Below are 9,088 nucleotides of genomic sequence, written 5' to 3'. Positions count from 1 at the left end.
TATCCATGCTCAGATGCCAAGGAGCTCAGAAAGTAACTGACTGTGACTAGTAATAATCAGATATATAGAGATTAGAAACACATGTGTAAACATCTTAATGTCAATTGCATTAAAAATGAATTTTTTGTATAAAACTGTGAATTTTAATAATGAAATGGAGATATTTTTAAATTTTAAAACCTCATGTAGTGTTATGTCTTATAGGGTTTACATTGAGTCCAATATTGTGTAACTGTAATAATTCAACAGTAAACCTAAAAATTACAGCCAATTTTGAAAGAAATGTGGATTGGCTCAGGAAATTGTTATTGAATATGTCAATGCTGTTGTAATGCAATGCTTCTTCTAAGTATGTGGTCATTAAATAAGTAATTTTAAAAACATACAAAAAGAAAGAGTAAGGGGTAGAGAGAGGGCTAATGCACCCCTCAACTCTCACCTGTGAGGCTTCCACGTACATCAGGGTATGATGCACACAGAAGGCCACAAGTGGCCAAGTTTTGGAGCATAAGAGACTGTAGAGTATAGGATGGGACTCCTATATGACACATCACCCACTCACAGCTCAGGGACCATTGTGGAAGAGGAGGTAGAAAGATTGTAAGAGCCAGGGCTGGTTCATGAACATAAGGAGGTAGAGGCTTCCAGGCCACTGGAGGCTTGCTCATGTGAGCCTGTGGCAGCGGTGGCATCAAATGTGGGACCCCTGTCAGCTCAATTAAACAAGGGCCCAAAGGGAAGGTGAAAAATAGAGGGCAGTCCAGCAATAGACTGAGAACGATTTAAGACTGACTGCTGCTGGGTGAGGCAGAGTATGACTTACATACGACCACTGGATGGACTGACTAGACTCTAGTGGACACATTTATACTGAAGGCCATTTGGGTTCAAACACCTGAATCAGTAGGACTCAGCATGTATGGCAGAATGCACAGGGTTTGGTGGGAGGATAGGGGAAGGCATGGATGGGGGAGAGGGGTCTGGATTTGAGTGGTAAATGTTGTATGAAATTTTAAAAGCTCAATAAAATAAAGAAAGATGATTTTTGGAATGTTAACACCCAACACTGGGAATAATTTGAGGATGTTCTCTTGAGAATGACTGAGCAGTATATATTATATACTCTGTTTATATTCACAGTAGAAAAGACCAGGGCCAGAAGAGCATTTTGGATCCGGCAGCAGAGGATTGCTAAGTATTTGCAATCATGGAGTAGTGGGATTTTAGCAGAAAGGTTCAGGGTAGGGGCTGAGAGTAAACTGGGGTTTCTGTGGCTGGCTGGACATCCCTCACTGACAAGCGCCTCAAAGGAGAGAATGACTAGCACCTTTTTATAAAACATATTTAATGAGTAACTTTATGTCTAACATGTTACTTGATAAAATTCTGTCATAGATTATAATTATGAGCAGTTCCCTATATGAAAAATCTCAGTGGCACTGAAAAAAAGGATCAATGTTTATCCCCATGGTATATGGTGGTTTGAATGAGAATATCCCAAGTAGGCTCCAAGTATTTGAACACTTGGTCCCCATATGATGGCACTGATTGGGGAAGGCTGTGGAATCTTTAGGAGGTGTGGCCATGCTGGAGGAAGCACGTCACTCAGGTTGGGCTTTGAGAGTTCTTAAGCTTTGCCAGATTTCCAGTATTGCTCTGTTTCCTGTGCCTGCTTGAAGATGTTATTGCTCATCTTTCTGTCCTGGCCACAGGTGCTAGCCATTTCTTCCCATCATTATGGACTCTTATAATTAGAGATTTACAGTAAGTCAAATAAACTTCCTTCTATAAGTTGCCTTGGTCATGGTGTTTTATCACAGCAACAGTAAAGTGACTAATACATGGTATAAGAGTACATACAGGTATGCCTTATCCCCAGTACAAGTAATTCTCTTTGTAAAGCAATTCTTTTTGCACAGCATCAGATTTAATTAGATGCTTAAAGCATGCTTTTAAGTGATGAAGGGGATATTAATGATTCTACTTACAAAGATGTCTTTTTGACTTGAACATGTACTCAAAGCTTTTAGAAAATTGTTGTATATGACAGTTTCTGCATTTTACACCAGCTGCTTTAGGAATAAAATGCAATAGCTCATGTCTTTTGAAGTCACTTTTAAGATCTGTGGAACAATTTTGTATCATCTCAAAATCAAAAATCAAAATCTGTTCTGTTCAGAGGTTGAAAATGGCATTAAAACAACAGTAGGATCATTCAAATGCTAGGTCTGTGATAATTCTTTTTCTGTTTCCATGATACAACTGTGATTCCTGTCCAGTTGTTTCATATGTGAGACTTGACAGTGGCATTTTCCTGCCTCTCTGCATTGGCACATCTGTGAGGATAACTCTATGACTGCTTAGGAAATTCTCCACTCTAATTTGTCCATCAATGCTCATTTACATTGTCTACAGAACTCTATCTGCTCAATCTCAGCTTCTATGACAAGTAACTTTTGATAGACTATTTTTATTAATTCTTTGACAAAATTCCTCCCAGATTCTCCACCACCTCCCTATGCCCTATGCCCTCCAACTTTGAGTCCTATTTTAAAAAATAAACAATTGAGTCAAATCTGTACTTCCCATATACCATCCAGTGGGACCACCCACTGGAGTGTAGCCAACCTACTAGAGCCACGTCCTTAAAGAAAGCAAACTTTTGCTTGCCCAGAAGTCGTCTGCTGTCCATAGCTCCTCATTTAGGGGTAGAGACTCATAAATCTGTTCCATGGTCATGCTAGAATGTTGACTGACTTACCGTGAGCTCATTGAGTACAGAGGTATGAAAGGTAATTTTTAAAAGATTTGTCTATTTTAATTTCTGTGTATATATGAGGCCCTGGAAGGGTATTCATGTTATTGCATGCACCTGGGGGCCAGAAGAAGGCATCAGGTGTCTTCCTCCTGTACTCTTCCCCTATTTCTTTGGAAACAGAATCTTTCCCTGAACCTGGAGCTCTTGTTTTCTAAGATGATCTGAAAATCAGCAAACCTCCATGATGCTCCTATCTCCACACCCATTGGAGCTGGAGCTACAGATGTGTGCTGGATGCCTGGATGGTTATGTGGGTGCTGAAATTTGAACTCCAGTCTTCATGATTGTTCAACAAGTGCTGTTAGCCACAGAGTCATCTCCCAGTTCCTGTGATAGGAACCTATAGAGAAAGGACCACACTGGCCCAGGAGACCAAGTAAGATGTTTTTATACTCAGGGATGATTTCTATAGAATGAGACATTTTGAATGATGAAAGAAACTTTCAGATAACAGAACACTTTGAGGGAGTGTTCTTTTTTTAACATTTAAAAAAACTCCTCTTTTTTCTTTTTATATTTTTCCTTTAAAGAGTTATAGTATTATAGTATTTGAAAATCAAATACCTAAGAGTCCAGGCAGTTGATAAAAATGTGACTTAGCTACAGTGATGACTAGAGAGAGCTTGCCTTTCTGGAAATGGTGCTCACTACTGGCTCTTGTTTTCTGGTATCATTCTCACTGCAATATAGATGCAATGTGGCTGTGCAATTGTTGCTTTTATAAAAAAATGTCCCAGGGCTGGAGAGACAGTTGGTAAGGTGCCTGACCTGATTTCAATTCCCAGAATCCATGTAAAAAACCCAGGTCTTGCGTTCATAATTTCAGGGGACACAGAGACAGAAGGATCCCGGGGGTCTGCTGATCAGCCAGCCTAGACTGCTGAGTTCCAGACCAGTGAGAGACCCTGTATCAAAAAAAGGGGATAGTGGCTGAGGAATGGTACTCAGGTTGTCCTACATACATACGCACACATGGGCACTTGCATACATGGGGGGAGGCTGGGGGAGGGGCGGAATATCCTGTTGCTTAGATGTGGACAACTTCGAAAGTGAAAAACCGGAAGAAATAAAAATTTCAGGTCAAAGGAGCATGTTGACAAATCAGCTGGTGCTTCTCCAGTGTATGACCTCTGCATAATGTCACAGAATATCTTGTCCTGAAAAGAAAGAACAATCTGCTTGACTTTCTGAGATGCAATTGTTTTCTTCCTAGAGTTTTCTCCCTGCGCTTTCTACCATCGTAACACAGGCTTGTTTGGGTATTTTAGGCACACCCTAAGTCAAACGAGCTCTTAATATATTACTCTCCTAACTTTTTGTGAAACCTCAGTTGATAATCACGCACCATCCAGGCTCTTATGTTTCTCTCATTTTCCACTGGCTGTACTCACTTTTATCCTCTGCTGTTTTCCTAGTCCTGTACCTCTAGGATGATCTTCCCAACATTTCTCATTCTAAATATCTTACAAGATCTGTCTTACTTCTCTTTCTGCAAGAAGTCTCCTTGCCTTATCCCCCCAACTTTGCTTTTCATAATCTTATTTCCTTTTTTAATTTATTATTTTTATTTTATGTGTATGAGTGTATTGCCTGCGGGAGTGCACCCGTATCATGCAATGCCTGCAGAGGTCAGAAGAGGGCACTGGATTCCCCTGGAACTAGAGTTGCTGATGATTATTATCTCCCATGTGTGTGTTGGAAATGGATCCCAGGTCCTCTGCATGAGAAGTCAGTGCTCTTAACCACTCAGCCAGCTCTCCAGGCCCCATAATTTATTTCAATATTTTTCTTTTAGTGATTTGTGGTTATAGGAATAAAATAGCATTATAAAATCTTCAACAAATGAAATCTTTAAGTCCTAAACTAGATTATTAAACAACTTTGAATAATCACTTTAACTGTAGAGTCCATATGAGAAATAATACAAAAGTGAGTTGGAGAGATGTCTCAGAAAGTTAAGGCATTTGCTGCCAAGACTGAGGACCTGAGTTCAATCTCCAGGCCCCACATGGTAGAAGGCGAGAACTGACTCTAGCAGGTTATCCTCTGACTTCCATATGCATGTCATGGCACATGTAGACACACACACACACACACACACACACACACACACACACACAATAAATACGTGTTTAAGGAAAGAAATAATGCAAGAGCAAGCAAGGAAACAATCCCCAAACTTCTCTAAACTGACAGACTTAGGCTTGCAAAATTCAATAGTGATAAGACTTAAATGATAACTTTTCTGAAAAGAGACATAATTGCAATACAACTAGAATTTGTCAAGTAAAATAGAGAATTTTAGCCTTTGTGTTAGATTTTTTTTTATCACTGTGACAAATACCAGAGAAAACAACTTAAAATGATAAACGGTTGATTTTGGCTCTAGTTTCAGAAGTTCAAGCCATGGTCACTTGCTTTCTTGGGTTTTGGGCCCACGATGAGGCAGAACATCATGGCAGGGGCATGAGGCAGCGTAGATTTTCCTACTTTATGGCCTCCAGGAAGTGAAGTACAAACAGGAAAGCCAAGGGCATCACATTCTTCAAGCACGCATCCCTAGTGGCCTGCTTCCTCCACATGGATCTGTTCCCAGTTCCAATGTCTCTCAGTACATAATTCAAAACGAGAATGAGCCAACTTACTGATCCAGTGAGTTCCCAAAAGCCCAGCTCTGAAGACTCTTTGAAGTAAGAGTCAAACCTTTAAAAACGAGCTTTCTCTTAGTTAGTTGGTTAGCTTTGAGACTGGGTTTCATGTAGCCCAGGCTGGCTCCAAACTTACTATATAGCTGAAGACGACCATGAACTCCTGATCCTCCTGTTGCCACTTTCCAAGAGCCACCATTACAGGCATGTGTCATCACACCTGGTTCCAAATGAACCTTTGGAAGGGACACTTTATAACTAAGCCATTTGCAGTCACCAACCCTGTTCTTCTATGAACAATACTTAATGTAGAGATAGATAAGATGAAGCAGTGTAATCCAGTTGTTGAACGTTTGTTGAACATTTACTTGTTCATTCGCTTAACACTCATTTTCTTTCCAGTGATGTTCTTATTTTAACTTGTTTTTCTTTTAAGGTATTTTTCTAGAACTTTCCTTAACCATGTGGATGCCAGAATTTTGGTTCACATGATTTTTGTTTCTTGCTATAAAGAAACAGCCTAGCAGTTCTGGAACCTAGCTTTGTTTTTAGACATTCCATTTTATAAAATAGTATCTTGTACACGATGGTCCCTGCCTGCTGACAGAGTGTCTAACTCAGGTGTTCCTTGGCAAAGCCCTGCCTGAATCCTATCAGCTAATTTCACTTCTATTTTGTTCATATCCAAGTGTGTATCTGACAGATCAAAGTGACAAAATGAACAAATATGATTCATTTTCCTCTTCATTCTTATCTGCCCAGCAGCCTAGTTAGATTTATAGTGGGACCTAGTTACTCATTTATTAAACAATCATTAAGTTTGTGTCCCATTTTTGGTCCTTGGCAACATCTGGAGGGAGCAGATGTTGGCCCTATCACAGTTGTGGTTTGGTTACCTATCTGATCAGTTTAGTTATTAGCTTCTTTTGGTAAATATTTGGTAAATATTTATAGTCACATAAATCAAAGCTCACAACAAATAATCTATGATCTTTTAAGAAAGCAGTCTCAGAGCAAATTTAGCCCACATACAAACATTAAACATTTTTAGCAAGTAGACACATAAACCATCATACAACTGTGAGTTCCTAGAAAGCTGAGCTCCTTTTTTTTTTTTTTTAATGGAATCTACAAACACCTTGAATGGAAGGTTCACATAAAGCAAACAGCTCAAACAAGAGATGACAATTTACCCTATGATTGGTGACTGACAAGTGGTGCCTTTTCTTTCTTTGTCTTTTCTTTCTTCCTTTTTCCCTCCATTCTTTCCTTCCTTCATTCCCTCCTTCCTTCCTTTCTTTCTCTCTCTCACTCTTTCTCTCTTTTCATTCCTTTTGTGGTGCTGGGGATTTAACTTACAGCCTAGTGCATGCTAGGCAGGCACTCTATTACTAAACCTACTCCCCAGATCAACCATCAGCCTATGAATTTGAGATTGGAATCTGCCCCAAATGCCTTCTTGAAGTCTTGTAATCGTGAGTTAGGAACGCATGAAGTACTGACTGCAGTTCACCTCTAGTGTTTTCTTGTCACTCATTCATTTATTTTCACCATTTCTACTGTTCTTTATACTAACAACCAAGCCAATAATCTCACCAGTATAAATCCATTTAAACACTCAATATCTAAATAAGTAATATAATTACTTGAGGGTAAAAATGTTCATAGCATCATGGTGTTTATTTTCCAATTCAATAATACTCAGTTGTACTCAGAGTAAGTTCCTGACTGGGGTAAGTGACATCCCCTGTGATGTAGATTAAAATTAACACAAATGTTCATTTACGACATGCTGTCAGTGTTGATGCAACTTAGAACAAATTATATAGATCACAATACAGGGATATGAGATTATATAGTTTTGTAATACTTTGGTTTCTTCCAAATGTCATGTAATGTAGGAAGAATTTGAGAACATGGCTTGCATTCCTTCTCTAGAATGATCTGTGTGAAATACCCACCTTAATGACAACTCTACTGGGAAGAAAAACATGTTATAAATTCTCTCTCTTTCCCCCCCTTGCTCTCCCTCTCCCTCTCCCTCTCCCTCTCCCTCTCCCTCTCCCTCTTCCTCTTCTTTCTTCAGTTTAAGCTAGGAGGGCTAGGAGAAAGGAAGAATTCCTCTTAGAGTAAAATTTCCTCTTTTTAGAACAAAACAGCCACGTGGAGCTAAAATTTGCAGGGCACAGTATGAAGAGGTAAGAGCCAGGTCAGTAAAGAAATGAAAATTCTATGCTACAAAAATAACTGAAATTATTCCCCCTTGAAGAAAAGGGAAATGATTTCAAGATTAGAGTCAAGAGTACAGGGCAAGAAAAGAGGGGTGGAAACCATATGTTAAGATGGAGAGGAGCGACCCAGGAAAATATAAATAGCTGGAGTCTGGAGGGAAGAAGGAGTCACAGAATGATCTGCAGTAGAGAAGACCTCTCACTCTTAGCATGATGATACTTAATATTCAGTTTTGTAATGTCAATTCTAACCTGTGTATAATTCACTTCTGATAGCCTTAGCTTAAAAATATCTATGAACAATGCTGTGGTTAGTGGCCTTTGAGAAAATGAAGGAAGAGAAGTGGTATGGAGGATGGTGAGTACTTTCAGAGAGGGGACAGCAGCCAGGCATTGACCAGTGAGTATCATGATTGAGAGTTCAGAAGGATCATAGTACCGAATGGGAGATGCCCATGAACTTCTGAAATCCCTCTGGTCATCCTCTAAAATCCTGAAAAAGACTTGAACTTCCTACAATACAATACATGTCAGAAGGGCTGTTATGATTTTGTTCTGAAAACTAAAGACTAGTCCTAGGAGCCCAGAGACATAGGGATATTTAGACCCAGAAGTAAGTGTTAAGTAAAAGCAGATCCAAATGTATTGGAGCTATTTGTATATTTTTTAAATAACTAAGCAAGCTGAACTTATTAATAGAATACTAGGAGAAAACTTCATCCAATACTGATTGTTCTCAAACAGAGGGAGTTTATTCAAGAAATTTTTATTTTAATTAACTGAGAAAGTGAATTCAGTGTGGTGGCACACAGCTTTAGTCACAACACTCAGGATGCAGAGGCCAGTGGGTTGGATCTCACTGAGGTCGAGGTCAGCCTGGCATACATAGTGAGTTTAGGATACCTGGGGCTACAAGGAGATCCCATCTCAAACAAATGAGCAACTACCTAGAAAGTAAATTGCTTGCTTTAATTGGGAATATGCTTTTTCTAAAAAGGGACAATATTCTTTCTGTGATTAAAACGAATCTATGTTAAACATTACTTTATTTTATTTAAATTTTTTATTATTTTAATTTATGTGCACGAGTGTATTCCCTGCGTGTATGTAAGTGAACCATGTCATGCAATACTCGCAGTGGTCAGAAGAGAGCTTTGAATCTCCTGGTACTGGAGTTAGGAATGGTTGTTAGCCACCCCGTGGGTCCTCTACAAGAGCAGCCAGTGCTCTTAACCAATAAGCTACCTCTCCAGCCCCAAATTTATTTATTTATTTATTTAAATTATTTATTTAATAATCACATAATTACAAGAAGCATTTCATTAAAACAGCATTGACATATTCAATAGTTTCCAGAGCAAAGATACCTCCCTTTCAAAAGTGGCTGTAAA

The 9,088-nt window shown here is 39.1% G+C and overlaps 1 pseudogene; it reads right to left on the bottom strand.

Annotated features, from left to right (window-relative positions):
• Positions 1-5,304: 5,304 nt before the first annotated feature.
• Positions 5,305-9,088, bottom strand: part of LOC108491710 — a 47,342-nt pseudogene continuing 43,558 nt past the window's right edge.

The sequence above is a fragment of the Nannospalax galili genome, unplaced genomic scaffold (genome assembly GCF_000622305.1).
Source record: "Nannospalax galili isolate Female #2095 unplaced genomic scaffold, S.galili_v1.0 scaffold1386, whole genome shotgun sequence".
Lineage (NCBI taxonomy): Eukaryota > Metazoa > Chordata > Mammalia > Rodentia > Spalacidae > Nannospalax > Nannospalax galili.
The sequence above is the reverse complement of the archived record's forward strand: the minus strand, read 5'-3'. Positions and strand labels throughout refer to the sequence as shown.